The sequence below is a fragment of the Podarcis melisellensis genome (assembly GCF_964234715.1).
Source record: "Podarcis melisellensis genome assembly, chromosome: 10".
Lineage (NCBI taxonomy): Eukaryota > Metazoa > Chordata > Lepidosauria > Squamata > Lacertidae > Podarcis > Podarcis melisellensis.
The window spans coordinates 48,187,358-48,207,350 of NC_138542.1; the positions used below are offsets into that span (position 1 = coordinate 48,187,358).

At 44.4% G+C, this 19,993-nt stretch overlaps 1 protein-coding gene across 4 annotated transcripts in view; it reads left to right on the forward strand.

Moving 5' to 3' along the window:
- The window catches only part of ELFN2 (extracellular leucine rich repeat and fibronectin type III domain containing 2), a 141,316-nt gene that overhangs the window by 109,379 nt on the left and 11,944 nt on the right, over nt 1-19,993 (forward strand). The window lies entirely within an intron of this gene.

Consider the following 19,993-nt stretch of genomic DNA (forward strand, 5'->3'; position numbering starts at 1 on the left):
CATAAATGAGTAGCACAGATGGGGCCTAACCTTCCTATGGCGAACTCTCCTCACGTCGCCTCCTAAACCCTTTGCTGCTCTGCGCTCCTTGGCGGGGGCTGCTGCAGAGGACAGAGCTCTTTGCTAAGTACCCTGCTCCCTTCAGGGAAGAGAGTGACGCACACTGATTTATTACTGATAACTGTTTGGATGGTTTCTGTAATCCCCTGCTGATCCATCCTACCCCTTCTCCTGCTCTACTGGACCACTCCCCTGCTGGCAGTGGCTGCAGGGTGGACTAGGGCAGATGCAAATCCTCTTTAATCTTTAATAATGATATTAATATGTACAGCAAAAAAATAAAATAAAAATGCTTTGTAAAACAAAAGGATGCTTCTCTCTGCCCTTCCTGGGAACTGGCTGGCACATAAAAGACCTCCCCCCCCCCCCCCCGCCACAAGCGCTTACATTTGCCGCAAATGAGATTTTGCCTTCCAAAGCTCTCGCTTCTGTTTCACAGCTCCTGATCGACCACAATTATCTCCTCTTGGACTCGTGTTCCCTTCTTCTCTTTTCTCGCCGTCTAATGAATTAGGGATCTAATCATTGCAGGGGGCTTATTTACATGATTGTGTTGTTTCATGTGCTGTTACCTTTTGCTTCTGGAATACTTGGCTTGGCAAAGATTTTTCTCTGGGCCTCAGAGGTGGAGTGGATATTCCTTGTTATGCCTCAGGCAAGGGTTTGTGTGTGTGTGTGTGGGGGGGGTGAGCGATAGAAGGGAGCGGGCGAAAGAGAGAGAAATACAGACAAACGGAAACCGCTCTGGGTTGCCAGCTAAATACAAGGTTTTCAGCAAGAACGTTGCAAAACGATAGGGCTGGACCCTGGCCAGCATATTTGTTGGAAAGGAAGGCTGCTTTAAAGATGGAGTGAATGCTTGCAGACCAAAAATCCCCATTCTTAAATTGGACTACTGTCCTGTCTTGCACTGGGACAAACCTTCCGGCTTCACGTTCTTCAGCAGTTTATGTGGTTTTGTGTGTCTGTGTTGGAACCATGGCCACAAAGAATGGGAGCAGGCAGATTTCTCAGAAATGTTGGGTGGGTAAAGAAGCAAAACCCTGCTGGATCAGGCTAGTCCAGAGTCCTGTTCTCACAATGACCAACCAGATGCCTGTGGGAAGCCTGGTAGCAGGACCTGAGCACAAGAGCATTTTCCTTTCCTGTAGCTTCCAGCAACTGGTAACCTGAAGCACTGCAATGGAGGCAGAACATAGTCATTATGGCTAGTAACCATCTAACAGCTTTGGCTTAGATGAGGTGGCTGAGGGTTTCCCTTCTCCCCACCCCTTTTTAAAAGGGGGAGGGGGAGCCGCACTGTGGCTCTGAGCAAGATCAAGGTTGCTTTTTAAAAGTGAAAACTAGAGAAACACCACCAGCCACCACAGGGATGAATGCCCCCACAAAAGATTGTCAACAGGGGTTGCGCTGTTGAGATGGGGCCCTTTAGGCTCCAGTCACTGATCAATAAGTAAGGACAAAAGTATTACTAATTCCGAAATGAAAAATTGGCCCAAAGAAACATGTAGCCACGTTGCCACATGCACCAGCATCACAATTTGACATTGCTTCTCAGTCCGAGTAGGTTTTGAATCTGTACAGGGCTTTACCATCTTTTTATTATGCTTGCCTTCACCACAATCCTTTGAAGTAGGCCACTATCATTCTTATTTTGCAGATGGAGGATGGAGGTTGAACAACATAAACAGGGTCACGATGCAAAAAAGCACCATAGCAGAGTTGGACTAGAGTCTAGGCCTTCTTGATCTCAGTCCAAGTCTATTCCATGGGTGGGTCTGGGTTTTAGGAGCAAGGAATCAGACTATTGGCCCATCTAGCTCAGTACTCTAGCGTGGTTTGGGACAGGGAAAATTCCTAGTCCAACTTGGAGAAGTCAGGGGTTGAACCTGGGACCTTCTGCACGTGAAGTCAATGCTCTGTCCCTGAGTTACAGCACTTCCTCGATTTTCTGAATGGGTGTGAAACTAGGGGTGAACCTGTTCTCCTCCTTGCCCCTTCCTCAGTGGCAGAAGATGGGATTTTGCTATCAAAATGCCAGAGGGACAAGAATTTTGTGCCCAGTGATATAAAGCAATCGAGTGCTTGAATAAAAAATTCCGATGTGTGTATGTGCATTATAGCATGCAAATTTGCTGATTTGAATGCCGTTTATTTTTTTATTTCAAACTCATTGCTGCTCTGAAGATTATCCTTGCAGCAAGGTGACAATGCTGTGAGAAGCTTTGCAGCAGTGTCCTCTTATGCAGTATGAATTATAATGCTTTGAGTTTCCCCACTATCCTTTACACTTGTGGTTCCCTAACTTTTTTGGACTGCTGCCCCTTTGGTTCCATAAACTCACCCACAGTTTCCCCTTCCCTACCCTATCAAAAACATTATTCAGAGTAGCACTTTCCACTTAGGAAGATAATAACATAATTCGAAACAGTAACAATCAATTGCACTTACTCAAAATACGATTAAAACTAATTCAACAAAATCCAGCGAGGCCAGCTTTTCAAAGTCTGGTAGTCATTTACACCTCCAGCGCCCCCTGCCATCCCCTTGCTTCACCCTGGGTAATCTCCCAACCCTCCAGGGGGCAGTATTGTCCACTTTGGGAGCCACAGCTCTACACCAATCACATTGATCCCATGAATCCCCATGCAGAATTTTTTGATCTGTGCTACCTGGACTTTAGTGCTACACCCTCACCAGTACTCAAGCTATACAAGTTGTCTGTTGTCAGCAAAACTGAGTCAGTAGCTTCCAAGCCATCCATTTTACAAGTACTTCTGGAGCACAATAGTTCAGACAATGGGGCCTATCTATACAGTTGTACCTTGGAAGTCAAATAGAATCTGTTCCAGAAGTCTGTTCTACTTCCAAGATGTTTGGAAACCAAAGTGTGGCTTCTGATTGGCTGCAGGAAACTCCTGCAGCCAATCAGAAGCCCCATCGGATATTTGGCTTCCAAAAATAGGTCACAAACCAGAACAGCCGCTTCTGGGTTTGCGGTGCTCGGGAGCCAAAACATTCGAGAACTAAGCTGTTCGAAAACCAAGGTACGACTGTACTACAGAATTACACATTATTTAAACTGTTATTGCTTCCACCAAAGAATCAAGGGAACTGTAACTGGTTGATTATCCATTTTCCGCCCCCACTCCCCAATTTACAAGTAGTAAATTTGGGCAGGCAATTTGGGCAATTTTTTTGTGGGGGAAGGATAGTTTGCAAAAGTTTCAGGAGAAATGTACCAGTCTGGCAATGACAGTTGTGTCATGGGAGCAGGCCATAGCTCTGTGGTGGAACACCTGCTTTTATGTAGAAGGTCTCAGGTTCAATCTCTAGGTAGGGCTGGGAGAGACCCCTGCCTGAAACCCTGGAGAGCTGCCAGCCAGAGCAGGTATCACTGGATAGGCCAGTGGTCTGACTCAGTATAAGGGAGCTTCCTGTGTCTCCCACATGCACACACTGCCTCCCCTCAAAACTTGGTGTTTGCCTTCTGGATGTTTCTGTCCACCCCCCATGATCTCAACAGATTTAGATGCCACTTTCCCACAAAATTGTGCCTAAAAGCATCTCAAAAGAACAGTAAGTGTAGCACTTCAAAAGCATATTAGAAGCAATTAGAATTTAGGAGCAATTGGAAATAATCACCATTTCAGTAAGTACAGAAAGTCGCTCTTTGCAGCATTGCGTAAAGCAATACAAAGAAACTAACCTAAACATAACAAGTTAAACTAAAACAACATTGTGTAAAACAATACCAAGAAGCTAACCTAATTTAATAACTTAAAGTAAATAGGACAGATAGCAATCTAAAAATAAAATAGCAGAATACAAAACAATGCTGCTGATTGCTTGCTGCTGCTCCTGGACCATCCCCCAATACCAGCCGTTGGGAGTGGGCACCATGGGGGCATAGGCTGGCACAAACCTGGAGCGGGGAGATGGCAGTATTCCATGGGAAGTGGGAACACCCATTAAACCATAGAGATGGACAAAGTCTGGAGCGGCAATCCATTTTTCTGGAGACAGAATTTCCCGGTTCCATTTGATGTCATTTTTCCTTTCTCAATCTAAATGCTGACGATTCCATGCTCTGTTTTTCAATTTCTGTAAGCATCTAGACCCGGCTGTGTGTGTTTAAATTAATGCCTCAATGCTGAGGCCATGTGTGTGGGAATCCTGTCACATTTAGCTAAGGGTTAATGCTGCATTGTTTTTAACACTCAATTGGGAGCCGCCCAGAGTGGCTGGGGAAACTCAGCCAGATGGGCGGGATATAAATAATAAATTATTATTATATTATTATAGGGGGAGACCACAAAAACAGACTTAAATAGTTAACCCAGAACCTGGACACTGTGTTCTAGTTACAGGTAGGTAGCCGTGTTGGTTTGCCGTAGTCGAAACAAAATTTAAAAAATTCCTTCCAGTAGCACCTTAGAGACCAACTAAGTTTGTTATTGGTATGAGCTTTCGTGTGCATGCAAACTTAGTTGGTCTCTAAGATGCTACATGAAGGATTTTTTTATTTTATTTTGTCTGGACACTGTGTGTGAGTCTAACTATTGCAGATCTATATATTAAACCTGGCTTTAGCTAGCTTTGAGACTACTCGGGGAGGTCACTGTGTTCCTGATTGTTTAGAACCAGGTGAATTCAGATTAGAGCCAACAGAGAACTGTGAAGGTATCTATTGAACAGACCTGTGGGATAGTGTGTCTGGAGAGGGGAGAAAAAACATGCCTCCATAAGGATTCCAATCAGAGTTGAACATTCTGCTCCTATCCCAAATGTTCTGGTTTTCATTCGTACTCCCAAAGGTGGTTACTGGGAATGTGGCACCCATTCAATTCATTTCAGTTCTATTCAACTCCAGTGAATTGGCTTAATCAGTTTAATTCAATTCTGCTCAACTAGTCCGTTTCAACTTTTGTCTTCACTGTAAACAGGCATCTGGTCCCCAGTTACATAAGCAAGTTGCATAATGGAGAATCCACAGTCATTTAGAAACTGTTATGAGGAAAAAACAAATTGATACATTAGGTATCTGTCTGTCTAGGCAGATGCGTGTACACACAGACAGACCCCCCCACACACACACACTCAGTGCAGTTTCCCTCATCCCAGATATTCAGGGTAGGTACCGATAATCAACAGCAAAGCTGTATACGAAATGGCCATTAAAAATCATGCTTCTGCAGATGAAAATAATATACAGAGGAAAGGGAATTGACAGAAAGAGGATTATAAAAGTGCCCTTGGCCAGATCATGCATAGCCAATTCCATATACTCCATTATGGGTGAGATGAATGCAACGAATACAAATTACACGTTAGCTGTAATTGACTGATAATCTGTATTGAACTGGGAATTGATGAATAATAAATACAAAGTTGGGAAAAGGTAAATGACCATGAATAACTGATAGCAAGGCTATGAATTGACACATAACAAATTGAAAGCTAAAATATGAAGCAAATGCTGGAAGCCTGACTAGAGGAACAGTCAATTAAGCTGATCACAAACTGGAGAACTGATGCAGCGCTCCTCACATGTTATGAAATCACATACCTTAAATTTAATAGGTCTTCCATGTCCTGCACCCCCCCAAAAGATTTAGGTATATCCAGAGCTATTTTTCTAGAAAAAGAGGTGCCAGAACTCACCACAAACGTCTCCTTTGTTCTCTTATGATGGGAATGGCACCCACCTGAGAGGTGCTGGAACTGAGTTCTGGCTGGAAAATAAAGAACACCCTGGGTATATTCAACCCACCTGGATATGCAGCTGGAGGCCTTGGGGGCAAAATATATCCATCCAAAACTTGTTCTCCAACACTTTCCTATCTTGTTCCTATCTTTGTCTCATATATTAAGGACCCCTCATATGTACATCCTGTGGATGAAGACATCAGTCTGGCCCCAATCCATGTCAGTTTCACTTGTTTACCCGTAAGCACATCCTGTTCTACCTGTCTCTCTGAAAACTCATATTCAAATGCTTGTTTTACCACAAAATACGTATATAAATACATGTTCTGTCCCAATGTACAGATTTCCTAATCCCTTTGTGTCATGCATTTTTTAAAACACATTTTTTTATGTTATTTGAGCTGAACTGTATTGCAAAATTTCGATAAGTATGAAATGTGAAGGATAATTACATCCCAGCCTGCGCAATAGTCTGGGAGGTACAAATTAAGATGGTTTGCTTACAAATATGGATTGAAAAAAATTCTCTTCTATCCCTAACACACACACACACACACACACACACACCTCAGCTACTTTCTTCTAAGCTGAAAGATAGGCAAAGAGCTCCTTTAACTTCCTCTTCCAGGAGAACAGTAAGTGAGGTTCTGCAGGAATCTTTCAATTGTGCGCAAAGCTGTTTATACCTTTGTACAAGCCAAGATGCAGGCAAATGGATGTGAGCAGCTGGGCTGCCTAAAGGGCTCTGCCAAAGCCACTGGGAGAGAGGGGGATAAAAAGCCCCAAAGCTTGTATATTTGCTTGTTTGACTCTGTTCTTTTACTCAGTCCCAATGTGGCTGACCTAGTCTAGCCCTTCCTTGTTCCACCCCCCCCCCGTTCAAAATAAGCCGCCTAATCAAAGTTCTACAAACCCCTGTCCTCATCCACTTAATCCCAGCTCTGAGTCACTTCTCTGTGCATCTCCAATTCTTACTATGCCACGTCTCCCCCTAAGTCTTGCACCCTACCATCTGATCTGCAGCCCTCAGCACTCAAGAGACTGTCCACCCCAGCCCAAGGAGCATTAAAGCAACAGACACTAGGGCACTGAATTTATCTTCACGTTTGCTACCAGTATGGCATTCAGAATGGTTTATTTACATGCATACATGCGCAGACTTGAAGCTGCTCTCTGTGCCCCTGCTTACCTCCAACTCAGTTTGAGAAACATTCAACTATTTAACAGTGAAATAATATTGGCAAATAATCTACACTGGGGTACAACTTGGTATGTACTCTTTGGATGTTGTTGGGCTATAACTCCCTGGTTCTGAATGGGGCAACTGTGCCTCTGAAGGACCAGGTGTGCAGCTTGGGAGTCATTTTGGTCTCACAGCTGCCAGTGGAGGTGCAGGTCAGTTCTGTGTCCAGGGTAGCTGTCTATCAGCTCCATCTGGTACACAGGCTGAGACCCTTCCTGCCCGCAGACTGTCTCGCCAGAGTGGTGCATGCTCTAGTTATCTCCCGCTTGGACTATTGCAATGTGCTCTACGTGGGGCTACCTTTGAAGGTGACTTGGAAACTACAACTAATCCAGAATGCGGCAGCTAGACTGGTGACTGGGAGTGACTGCCAAAACCATATAACACCAGTCCTGAAGACCTACATTGGCTCCCAGTACGTTTCCAAGCACAATTCAAAGTGTTGGTGTTACCTTTATAGCCCTAAACGGCCTCGGCCCAGTATAGCTGAAGGAGTGTCTCCACTCCCATTGTTCTGCCTGGACACTGAGGTCCAGTGTCTGGGCAGTTCTGACGGTTCCCTCCCAGTGAGAAATGAGGTTTCAGGGAACCAGGCAGAGGGCACCTCAGTAGTGGTGCCCGCCCTGTGGAATGCCCTCCCATCAGATGCCAAGGAAATAAACAACTACCTGACTTTTAGAAGACATCTGAAGGTAGCCCTGTTTAGGGAAGTTTTTAATGTTGCAGTCAAATAACATTGGAGGGCACCCTATTGGCTGCCCCTATTCTATACAGTGAAATGCAAATAAAAGGACATGCACTTAAGTCTTATTGAGTGCAGTGAGACTTACAGCACAAAGCTGGACATGTCTGTTCAGAAATAAGCCCTAGTATGTTCAATGGGGTTTGCTCTTGCGCATAGGGTTAAAGTTTCAAAAGCTCAGTTGTGCTCCTAGGTCAGGGGTCTGCAACCTTTAAGACAAAAAGAGCCACTTGGACCCGTTTCCGAAGAAAAAACAATTGGGAGCCGCAAAACTCGTCATTATAAAAATAATTTTTTTGTCACTTTTTTATTATTTCTTTGTTTGACCCCTCAGAATTACTTCTCCTCATAGAAATAAACGTTAAGTTACCTTTTTGTGTGTGTGTGTTCTTCACCCCCCCTTCAAAACAGTGACCAGCGTACATGCCCCCTTTCAATGCAGTGACCAGCGTACATGCCCCTTACAATGTAGCGGGCGGGAAGGTGACGTCGGGACAGTGCGTGACTAACGCATGTACCGCCCCCATGCGACGTCACAGCCAGTACAGCGCCCGCCACAGTGGGGAGTGTCGGGGCACACAATGCGCCTCCTCCCCGCGCTAGTATCCGCCCCGGAGCCACGGCAAAGGTGTAAAAGAGCCACATGCGGCTCCGGAGCCGCGGGTTGCAGACCCCTGTCCTAGGTCAATGAAAATGCATTTGTCTCTCTAGAGAGAAAACAACAACAACCCTCAGCAGCGAAGTACAGCAAATCATTGAAAAACAGGCTGCTAATGAGTTGCAAACCATATCAATAAATAACGAACAATGCAGTTTCAACTGGGAAGAGAGAAATAATGAATAGGAAGAGCCCTTCTGGTTCAGACTAACACCCTGCTTTCACAGTGGCCAACAAGTTTGTACTCTCCCCGTTTTACACTCCAGCAACTGGTATTCGGAAGCATATTGCCTCCAAGATGGGATGAAGTACACAACAATTGAAATTCACCTCATGCCAGGCACATTTTGCACCTAGCTATTGGCCACCTGTTACCAAGTCAAGATGCCTAGTTGCCAGGATGGCGTCTGATGTCTCCACTATGTGGAGGTTCATGCCTGGGGATCCTTAGATTTTGACTGTTTTCACACACTAGCAACACATCCTGTAGAATTCTGTCCTTGATATTATATCTGCACAATCAGAATGAATTTAAGGAACCAAAAAGTTGTATTTTGGCCCCAAAAGGGCAAGGAAGCATTCCATTTTGGTGACTGGTTTAAGGAGCCATTTGGCGCCTAGCTTATGTTTCCTAACGCTGGCAGTACAACGTGAATAAACAGAACTTTATGCACTGTTTTAAAAAATGCAGAATTGAGAAATAACACAGTAATCTACAATTGTTAGAATGTCCAGGTTTTTATATCTGCAAAGAAAATCTGATGGCAAGATTAGGAAGGTCATAATTCTGCCTGAAATAGCATCATGGGTTCTATGCACATTTTGCTGGATAGGGAACTACACGGCAGAGAGCCTCAAGCCAATAGAGCAAGCGGAGCAGCAACACAAAAATATCCAGGTAGCATCCTCTGCAACAGCCTACACACAGTAGGTGGCACTGATGCCCTCTAGCATTGAAGGCAGGTGTGCCATCCAAGAACCAGCCAAAAGAGAGAGCCTTATAGTCTCTTCACTGGCTTTGACATCCCTAAGGCATCAGTTAAGCACTGGGCAAGTTTTGTAAAGCATAAATGTCTAATGGGGAGGCTCTTAGCACCGTTTATACAGTGGTAGAATGAGTGCCTGCTTCCTAATGCCCTCGTTCCCTGGAGGGCCGTCACTGAAAGCTACATGCAAATGTTGCATTCCCCAATGGGCAGCTCGCTGATAACCAGTTTGCTCTCCATAAGCTTCCTTGTGACATGAGCTACTGAGGTTGCAATGCACTGGATCTACAGAAGGGCACCTCTCAGTTGAAGGAGTTTGTCATTGATCCCGGTTTGGCAACTTAGGGCATCCCTATAAGCTCAGGAGGTTGAACCAGATTTTTTCTCTCTTTTCACTTAATTTATTTATTATTAATGTTGCAATACCCATATGAAATCTTTACATATTGATACATATACATTATATTCGTAAATTCACATTTTCACATTTCATTATGTACCAACATTATCCATTTCTTATTTCTTGCCCTGTGTCTTCCCTCCACCCATGCATGACTTCCTTGTTATTATTTTGTAACTTTATTATTGAGATTGTAATTTTGTAACTTAATAATTAAATATTCAATCTTATATATCTGCTTAGCTTAATTTAACTTAACTTTGTGAGATCAGTCTATACATATCAATCAAGATTTTTTTTTGAGGGGGGGAGGGAGAGAGAGAGAAGGTCCTCTTCTGCTACACTGAGTTTTGTGTGTCTTTCTACTGTACACACTCAGCCACAGATACGAATGCCCTAATCTACCTTACCGATCAACAGCAGAAATGCCATGCAGTTTTTGGAAATCCAGAAATGTAGATGTAAAGAGTTGCCTGCTCTGAGTGGTATTCAGTTAAGTCCCACTCCAAGTAGGCCTTCTGAAATTAAGGAACCTAAGCTAGTTATGTCAATTAACTTCAGTAAGTCTGCTCTGAGCTGTACTAGCTCTGAATGTCTTCCCATATTTTAAGTAACACAGATTCCGCTGCTGTAGGAAGTATGGAAATTATAATTCAATGAGGATAAAAAAAAAGTTCAAACCTTCCCAAAAGAACTGTTTACAGAGTTCTTAGGGAAGCCACAACACTTAACAAGGGTTAGAACTGGTTTTAGTGATGTGGATAATAAGACCCTATGTATATGACTAAGTCTTCTGGAATGAACCTAAACTGGCTAGTCCTTATTGAACTACATTCACGCAAACAGTGATACTATGCCCATCAGATCACACCCTGTGTTAATGTAGGGTGACCAACCACTTGGTCTGTATTCAACACCACTTAGGTTAGAATCACCTATAAGCTTGCATTGAACAGAAATGAAGAATCCGCCATTAATGACGCATTCGTACTGTACATTTAAAGCAGTGTCATAGGACTTTAAACAGCCACGTCTCCCCCTCCCAAGGATTCCGGGGAGTTTGTTAAGGATGATGGGAGTTGTTAGGCAACCCCCCTTATTCCTTTCACAGAGCTACAATTTTCAGAGTGGTTGAACAATCAATTCCTCATTCACAGAGTTCCTTGGGAGGGGAATAGAGGTCTCCCAAGGGGAGGGCTCTGTGAGGGGAATAGAGGTCTCCCAAGAACTCCTAGCACCTTTTGCAAACTATAGTTCCCAGCAGTGCTTTTTTTCTAAATAAAATGTTTAGGAGTACTCTCATTTTCCTACACATACTGCCCCTCAATGAGGCCAAACTTAGATTCACAAAATGTTTAGGGGTATGCGTACCCCTGCATCCCCCCAGAAAAAAGCACTGCTTCCCAGGGTCCTTTGGGGGAAGCTGTGCCTGTTTAATGTGGCATGATGTTGCTTGGAATGTATTGTGTGAATGTAGCCTTTCTGGCCTTTACCACCCCGTCCTCCCTTCCACCAGCCCTTTAAGAAGCATAGCATGGTTGGGATGGGTGTGTATGTGTATCTCAGGAGCTTAATGGGATGAAAGCAGGGAGTTGTTGCTAAAACCACTTTCATTCATCAAATCAGCAAGAGAGATCACTTTGTGGCTGGCCAGCCAGCCAACCTCCCAGCTGTGTTGGGCCTGGCTCATATTTCTCCACAACCAGCCCTCTCATGTTTCATATTCCCTGGAAAAGAGATGCTTGCCTTCTCACCTCCCAGCCTGCCTATCAATACTTGCCAGCCTGTGGGTTCTGAGAAGCAAGAGGAAGGCTGTAGCCAAATAGGGGAGTCAGCATCTTTCCTGGCCAGTATTGAGGATGCTGGGCTGATTCCTCTTGTTACAAATCTCTCTTTGGTTGAGCTGATTTATAGCAGGGGCTCTGCTGTCTTGGCAGAAGGAGGGCTGTGTTGTATTCCTCCTCTCCTTTCCTCCCTCTCCCTCGAGTGATGGATGGTCTCTGAGGATTGATGATGAGAGCAGGTTGTCCCTGCAGATCCCTGTGTCTAAAAATTTACTAAAAACAGAAGCAGCACGCTACAGGAGAGTAGAGGATGAGGAGGGTCCGGGTCACTGAAGAGAACTGGGAGGGTTAATGAGTTTTGCTCCCGACATTTGCTGACTCACAAAAGTTTTGACCGGATCAGAAATCTCTGCAAGTGAAATGAGGGAGGAACTGGAGGAGAGATGTCCTTTTCTTCCCGTTTGTTTTTTTCCTGTCCTGTCACGCAGGAGGAGAAATGAGGCGTAGCAATTAGGACCCATTTTTAAATTCTTCCTCAAATATGAATTCATTCGGTACCTCTGGGAGGAAATCAGAGCATCTACCTCCTGGTATCGTCATGATATCAGGTCTGATTAGGATTACAGAATGCAACGCCTGAGAAATCACAGCCTTCCTGTGACACCGCAGGCCCTGAGGCACAGATACCTGGTGGACCACTTGACACAGGTGAATAGTTCCTCTGTAATAGTTACATGCTTTCCCCAGATGATTAACTGGGATTGGAAGGGGTTTCCCCCCTCCCCATCACCCGCAATTCCTTTTTGCACTCCAGCAGGCAAGGGTGATCTGAGGCAGGTAAACTAAGGGTCTTTGAGGCAGGTGTATCCCCTGGAAGGTCAGGGGTAGTGTTGAAGTGTCCGATCACCCTCCTCCTCTCCCCTGACTTGAATCCGTGGTTGGAGAAGAAGTGTGGCCCGGACCTCGCCTGCCCCATTGCCTACACTTCCACAAATGGTTTGCTTACTGCACATGTGGAAGTTTGTACTGCAGAGACGTCAGCCAGCCCTGAGCAAGATGGGGTTGCCGGTTTTACTGCTGCTGTTGTTCAATGTTTAATGTAGCTCTAATGAGTTCTAGCCAATGTACAGAGCACAGAAGTGGCACCATCCCTCCCCTAATACAGTAGAGAGGCAAGAGAGAGATGTGCGGAGAGGTCAGGACTTGACACGTGAGTAATGGTGATGGGGTAGGGAACAGTCCAGTGCAAGCAGAAGAACAAGGTCAGGTTGACAAAGAAAAGACTTTGCAACAGATGTGCAAGGAATGTGAAAGGGGAAAGGAAGAAAAATATGATGGGCGCAAAGAAATGGATGGAGGGTTTAGGCATTCTATTTATTTACACATAATCAAAACAGGAGAGTCCCTACCTGCAGGCTTACAATCTGGAAAAACCACAACAGCAACAACCAGGGCACACAAGGGGAAATGGACAGGGAGGAAAACCAAAACTCGTGCACTAATTTCTAAACACTTGTTCCTATAAGGACTGGATCCTTGAATTTGATGTGGAACACGACACAGACAGCACAGATATATGCTAAGGGAAAACCAGCAGGAAAAAGAAAAAGACTGTGAGTGAGTCTACTGCAAAAAACTTCCATAGGGAGAGCACAAAGAGTTAAAAAGAGAGAAGAAAGCCAAGTTGCCAACATACAATAGGGCATAAAATGGGCAAAATATGTGAAGTGGGATAATGAAGAAAAGTTGCAAATGTATGAAAAGAGTGAAAAGGAAGGGGAAGGGGGCTTAGGAAGGGCATGAGCAAATTCGTGTCTACAGACCTTGGAAATCTAAATTAATTGCTTTGTTTGTTTGTTTGTTTGTTTTATATCCCACTCTCACCCACCAAGGTGCTAAGAGTGATTTACAAAGGCAGATCCCCATCTCGGCAGTGCTTAGGTCCACCCTGGCTTCAACAATGGAGCTTTCTCTCATGTTCCTTCAGGCCACTTTGCAGTGTAGGCTTTGACCAATGCGGACTCTGCTTGGCAGCAAACCAGGTCCTATCACAGGGGATCATGAGTAGAATAGATTCATCTTCCCTAGGATTCAGAAGATTTCGGGTTGCTTTGTCCTTCCTCAACAACCTTCGCTGCCTCTTTCTCCTCCTCCTCATCTTGGCTCTTCATTTTGAATATTCAGCTGCCTCTTTCTCCAATTCGATCTGTGATCCTTTAATCCAGCTGCCCTAGTAATTCTGCAGGCCCTGATCAGCTCAGATCTCTCTCTCTCTCTCTCTGCACAGATTAAGTTAAGTTTCTCAAGGATCTGCATTCTTTTCTCCTGGCCCCCCTCCTTCGTTCTATTTTTTTTTGTCCTTTGAGTCTTTCTCTTGGAAATTGTGTTGTTTTTGCTAGAGCAAGAAAGGATTTAGTGGTAGTCTTAAATATTATCCACACGTTTGTTGTCGTTTAGTCGTTTAGTCGTGTCCAACTCTTCCTGACCCCTTGGACCAGAGCACGCCAGGCACTCCTGTCTTCCACTGCCTCCCGCAGTTTGGTCAGACTCATGTTTGTATCTTCGAGAACACTGTCCAACCACCTCGTCCTCTGTCGTCCCCTTCTCCTTCTGCCCTCCATCTTTCCCAACATCAGGGTCTTTTCCAGGGAGTCTTCTCTTCTCATGAGGTGGCCAAAGTACTGGAGCCTCAGCTTCATGATCTGTCCTTCCAGTGAGCACTCAGGGTTGATTTCCTTAAGAATGGAGAGGTTTGATCTTCTTGCAGTCCATGGGACTCTCAAGAGTCTCCTCCAGCACCATAATTCACACACCATACATTTAAAACACATGGCTCCACCCCCCCAAAATCAGGAACATTAGTTTACTCCTCACAGACCTACCTTGTCCAACACTCTTAAATTACATTTCCCAGGATTCTTGGGGGGAAGTCCTATGGATGTGACCTTAGGTCCTTCTTGAAAGCTAAAGTAGAGAAAGAAGTCACCTGATAATATAATGAGACCTCACCTTTGTTTGTATGTTTGTTTAAAGTATACTTAAAGGTAAAAGTAAAGGGACCCCTGACCATGAGGTCCAGTCGTAGCCGACTCTGGGGTTGTGGCGCTCATCTCGCTTTATTGGCCGAGGGAGCCGGAGTACAGCTTCCGGGTCATGTGGCCAGCATGACTAAGCCGCTTCTGGCAAACCAGAGCAGCACACGGAAATGCCATTTACCTTCCCGCCGGAGCGGTACCTATTTATCTACTTGCACTTTTGACGTGCTTTCAAACTGCTAGGTGGGCAGGAGCAGGGGCGAGCAACAGGAGCTCACCTCGTCATGGGGATTTGAACCTCTGACCTTCTGAGCAGCAAGTCCTAGGCTCTGTGGTTTAACCCACAGCATCACCCACGTCCCAGGGTATACTTAGGTGGCCTTTATGACTAAGCTCTCACATACTGTACTCATTCCCATGGCATAAATGCAGTGCTGTTTTGTAGAAAAAGAGGTGCTGGAACTCACCATGAATGCCTCCCTTGTTCTCTTGTAATGGCAATGGCGCCCACCTGAGAGGTGCTGGAATTGAGTTCTGGCGAGTTCCAGCTGAAAAAAAATCCCTGTATAATTATAATATGTAATGCCACAACATTTGATGGAAAACAGAGTCATCATAAAGCACCAGAAAAGGCAGCAATAGAAATAAATAATAAAATTGGTATAAAAAAATGATAACAATAAATAACAAGCAGACCAGAATAATATTAAGGATGGCTGCTTCTGCATCACTTCAAAAACGGACAGAGATTTGTGTAAAAAGTTTCTTGTGCTAATGTATATGTATAGATGGAAATGTCATAAGGATTACCATAGTCTAAATGTAGCTTTTGGAAAATATTACTATAATTTGCCTGGAGAGTCTTCCCCCATTTGAATGTAGTAGGAAAGACTGAGCAGGTGACCCGTGAGCCTGCTCCATCTGCTAACTTTGTCGATGGGCAACTGCAAGACCTCTGATCTCCCTTCTTACATTTCTTTTATTTTTAAAACAGACATATTGGGCAGCCCTTAAAACAGAGGACTCCTTCACGCAGAGAACTGTCCTTCATATAAGGGACTGTTCTTGACAAAGTAGGACACAAGACCACCCTAATAATATTATTAAAACAAACAAAGCAATTCAGCAACAATATAACATACTTTCAGGAAAGAGGAAAGACTTAAACCTAAAAGGTATTTCACACTCTCACTCGCTGGATCATTGTCATGGTGAGTGTTCATTACATGTTCCTATGATCCTTGGGAGCGAAGCCATCGGGAGTTTCGTACTCCCAGTAGGGTCACCCAAGGCAGTAAGGTCAAGGGGGAGGAGCTACACAAATAATGAAGAACACACTCATTTGAAGGCTTGAGGTGATAGGGTCATACAGACTGCAATTCAAATGCATGCTTACTCAGATGTAAATCCTGCTGTCTTCAGTAGATCTTAATCCTAAACATGCTTGGGATTGCAGCCTTGAGCAATTAAGGAGGAAAAAAATATGTTTTTCTTCCTTTTTAGCACCCTCCCACACTGCTAGTTTAGGTAAGCAATACCTCCCTCTGACCAGTAGGGGTATTGCTTTTCAGTCAGGGGTGCACTGAAAATATAACAAATATTTCAAGTTATTATCTTTGTGTGTTTATTATATGAGTGGGCATTCTGGGATTCTCTCGCTGCACACACATCACACTTCTTGCTGTGCCCATCTCCACCTTCAGGTTTCAAGTGAAACTCCTTAAACAAGGACTTCTGAGAACATCACACTTTGATATATGGGACACAGTGAGGGATGTAAAACATTTTATAAATAATTTGCACAAACCTATCACAGATTTAGGTGATACTTTATGGAGCACTGTCAGTAAGTTAGCTGAACCAAAATTACTCACTTTTTCTATTTCCAATTTGATCTTTCTTCCAGTGAGGTTTTTATTTAGTTGTTTGTTTATTGCAGCCTCTCTGGAATGCTTTGAGCCTATTTCATGTTTTGGAGATAATGCTATCTCCAGGGAGCATTCAAGTTGCTTCCTAGAAGGTCTGCAGGCTAGATGCCAGCAGCTTGGATCATGTGGTTCCACACACCCAATCAATGCACAGATCTAGTCCAAGCACTTTGGGGAGTAGCTTGAGTTCTCCCTTGGGCATCCTTAGTGCTGTGGCTTTTGCTGCTGACACGGTGCTGCTTATGCAAGCAAGTTTTCTGCCTGCAGAAAGCTGTTCACCACAGCAGCAGCAGTGGCGGTGGTGGCAGGTGGGGTGGGGATGGAGTGTGGGAGCCCAGGGGAGCATTCCCGTTGCTTCTCTGGGTTCCGACTTACTCCCACAGGTGCCTTGATCCTGGATGCCTCTCGTATCTGATGGGATGCACAAACCCACATGTTTCAGTCGGTCATTGCTGAGGATATTAAAACACAGCATAGCTAAACTTGCAGAAATATCACATTTAATTTCCCCGATTTCCCCTTCCTCTACCCCAATCAAAAATGTATGCCTTGAGGCCAAGCTGAGATAATATTTGTCTCAACCCTAGTTATGAATCGCTCATGAGCTGGGGGATGAATGATGGAGTCCTCAAAGTCTGAAGGAGAGGTCAGAATAACTGCTGCGAGCCACAGAGGTGGTGACAGGATGAGCTGTTGGGTTTCTCCTGGCCTCTGGTGGAGAGCAGGGATTTATTCTGCCATCTCCCTGGAGTCTCCTGCCTCATCTCTGGGCTTTGGGTAATCCAATCACACGGCAAAGTAGGCAGGTGGCAAGTCACTATTTTGTTTCTCAAAACTGCAATGTGTGAACTGAGTTTTAAATCTCTCTGGGCTTCAGAACACCCTAGTAGCATTACGTAATCATTTCCTATCTGGGAGTCAATAATACTGAAAGCACTACAACCCATGACCAGGTAATATTATGTGACTCAGGTATACTCTAGGAACACTGAGACATTCAAACACAACTTGTATACCTGAATAGCCTACTTTTGACTTGTCACTTTCATTCTTGATGTAAAATCTGGAAGTCTGAAACGTTAAGACAAGAGTGAATAGATTGAAGATGCCTGTTAAGTCTCAGCAAAATACATGCTAACATGCTCCTTGAACACTTTTTCTTTATTTTCTGTCAGGTCTTCCCTTTTCCTGTAGTTTTAATTTCCATATGGTACAAGATTCCACAGCAACTGTCCTCAGTTGTTTTGTTGAGAAGTGGGGAGGGGGGGGGAAGTATGATATGAAATTGACGCGTGACTGAATTTGAAGCAAGAAAAGCTCCACCAATCGGCAATTGATAATGATATTTGTTTACCAGCACTGAAGTCTAAGGCTGCAATGCTATATACCCACTTACCTGGGAATGAGCCCTATCAAACTCTGTGAGACTTGCTTCAGAATAGGCACGGATAGAACTGTGCTGCGAAAATCATCAATCAGGGCTTTATCCCTCACAGCCTTTTGGCAGAGGTATCGGGTTTTTCTGTTTAATGTGTAAATTAGGAAAAGGGAAGATTAGTTATTTAGCAAGATCATGGTTGCCAGATCAAAGAGTCAAAATAAAAATGTGACTATAACAGACATTTGTAAATTTATGTACAGTCAGAAGAAAGCAAAGAAAGGCCCTTCTTTCATAACTCTGTATAATGTGGGTTCAGTTCATGAAATTGACTGGCCATAGGTGTAGGTTGGTCACAGAGCAAAGAAATTCTTTGGATAATGTTCAACTGGTTTTTGGAACTCAGTGACACAAGAAATGGATATAGCTGTTGGGTTCAAGGGCTGTTAAAGGGGGTTGGATAGATTATTGGAGGAGGAGAAGGAGGAGGAGGGGGAGAATTATATCAATGACTGTTAGCCAAGATGGCTAAATGAAACTTCAAAGTTCGGATGCAGTGTGAAAATGAATGCCAGTTGCTTGTGGATAAGAATGGCCTTCACAACTTACTAGTGGACTTCCTGGAAGCAGCGGGCTAGCCAGTGTGATAAACAGGAAACAGGAAGCTAAACTAGATTGGGCAGCCAGCAGCAGCTTTTGGTGGACTTCAGCTCCCATCAGCCGCAGTCATCATGGCCGATGGGCATGGATGATGGGAGTTGGAAGGTGCCATGTTGGTTATCCCTGAACTAGTTAGACCTTTAAAATGACCCAGCATGACCCTTCCTATGTTTAAATGCCAATAGGAATCTTGCCTCTAATGTCAGTGGAACCAGAAGAAAGAAATAAAGGAGCTGTACTAATGTAACTTAAATTCTGAACTTTGAGAAGCTAAATTCTGCTGTCTGGTCCAATTATGCAAGGTGGCACATTTCTGCTGGGAGTGGCAAAGCAGCAAGGGCTATTCAGGTCACTGAAGTTTCACATGCTCCCTGACCACTGGGAATTCTCCTGCTTCTTAGGTTTCACCAGGCATCGCTTTTGCAATTTGAAGCCTACAGCGGTACCTCGGGTTACAGACACTTCAGGTTACAGACTCCGCTAACCCAGAAATAGTACCTCGGGTTAAGAACTTTGCTTCAGGGTGAGAACAGGAATCGTGTGGCATTGGCCTGGCAGCAGCAGGAGGCCCCATTAGCTTAAAGTGGTACCTCAGGTTAAGAACAGTTTCAGGTTAAGAACGGATTAAGTTCTTAACCCCAGGTACCACTGTATCATTGAGGACCAGAAACTTGGCATTTTGAAAGGGGGACAACGTTCAGATTCTTAGCTTGCCATACTGCACCCCACTACAAATTCCACACTGCCAAGGCCCGACCATTCACCAAATAGCAAAAAATGCACACTGCTCTGGGGCTAAGGGATGTGGAAGCACTTCAGTAAACTCAGATGTGTAAGGAAGAAACCCGTTAATCACCAAAACATCTTTATTCCAAAGGGGAGAGTCGACCTCCTAAGGACTGCTAGCTATGTGTGCTGTTGACACATCTCCCTATTCCTCAGCATGCATCGAGCCCAGCTGTGACCATCACAGCTGTACAGTTTTCTCCACCAATTAAAGGTGCTCCCCCCCTGCACTCGCCCAGACCATATTACCCCTCCCCTAAAAAAAAAAAATCTCTGCTAAGGCGAGAGAATTATTTTCGGAACAAGAGCAGTTATACAACAAATGAATTATTTATCTTTTTTGCATCAAGGAAGAGAAAAGCATTTAGTTAGGACCCTTATTTATTTATCTTGAGTGTGTGCGCGTATGTGTGCACACAACACACACAGAGAGAAATTGTTTTTACAGGGACAGCTGAAAATCCCCATTGAAGGGAGGGGTATGTTAAGCTGAAGGAAACACAGCTGTACATCCTCCCCCCTCCACTTCTTTGTCCCCATCTTCCACTTTCTCCGCTCCCCCTCCTCACAAGGCTCTGATTTTTGTTACATAACAGAACCCAAGTACCCTTCTGGCTATCACTG